A 1059-nucleotide genomic window follows, 5' to 3' on the forward strand; every position below is an offset into this window, starting at 1 on the left:
ACTTTTTAATTTTTACACCAGGAGCTAAAGGTCTGTTTCAGTAAAGCACATCCCCAGCAATTGACATTTGTAAGATTGAGCTGTACAAGGATTCACACACCGCTAGTTGTTAGTGTTGTACATATACTGTACATGAATTATTGTCAGCTAGTAAATGTCAAATTGAACTTGCGCTTTAAAATGAGCTTCTGCTAGTTTTTCTATGGCATAAGTGCTTTTGAAGTTGCGGACCTAAATATTTACATAAGCACTTTGGAAATTGCGGAGCTAATTTTTGGATTAGCGCTGCCCACAGTTGGAAATGAGTTTGTCTGTTTGCCGCCTCAGACTATTCACAAAGCAGTGATCGAGTCGATCCTGTCCTGAGCTCTCAGAAATGAGACAGAAGTAAAGGAGGCATGGAGTAAAACTCAGCTGTGTTGACTTGGAGCACAAAACATTAATTTTAATTTAAGTCAGTTTATTTATCTAGCATCAAGAAACATTCACATAATTATTAAAAGTTATGTAAGGAGACACAGAAAACATGTTATTGATAGAAATAATTACAAAAAACTAGGGCTGTGAAAATAATTGAGTTAACTCCGATTAATTTTAGTGCTGAGCATAGATTAAAAATTTTAATCGTGATTAAAATTTACAATCACTTTACTCTGGCTGAATATGTAGGTTTGTATATTACAATGCACTCAGTGCCAGTTCATGTTTGTAAATGAGAAGTGGTTCTCAAACAGTTTATCTGGATAAATAAAGGTTAAATGAATAAAATGCTTAAAAAAACTCCATGTTATGTACAGTTTTTTTGTCTTCTTATGGCTTATTTTATTTTATTAATTTATGTTTTGCTGACATCTGTGACCTTAGTATGTATCTTTCATTCCTCATGTAGTACTCATTTGGAATGAAAATCCTTGAATTCTTGATTTAATCGATATTCTGCACAAAATGTAACTGACTCAAATATGTTTGGAGCATTTTAGGTCCTGTTTTATATTCAAAAAAACTCATGTCTAAGCTTCAATTTTGTTTTCTAAATAAAAACATTAAAAACTAATTAAT

General features: G+C 32.1%; 1 protein-coding gene across 1 annotated transcript in view; it reads left to right on the forward strand.

Annotated features, from left to right (window-relative positions):
• The window catches only part of LOC106525302 (collagen alpha-1(XXVIII) chain), a gene marked incomplete at its 5' end in the record, with an annotated part of 41906 nt that overhangs the window by 24239 nt on the left and 16608 nt on the right, over positions 1–1059 (forward strand).

Source organism: Austrofundulus limnaeus, unplaced genomic scaffold, assembly GCF_001266775.1.
Source record: "Austrofundulus limnaeus strain Quisiro unplaced genomic scaffold, Austrofundulus_limnaeus-1.0 Scaffold222, whole genome shotgun sequence".
NCBI classification, from domain to species: Eukaryota; Metazoa; Chordata; class Actinopteri; order Cyprinodontiformes; family Rivulidae; genus Austrofundulus; species Austrofundulus limnaeus.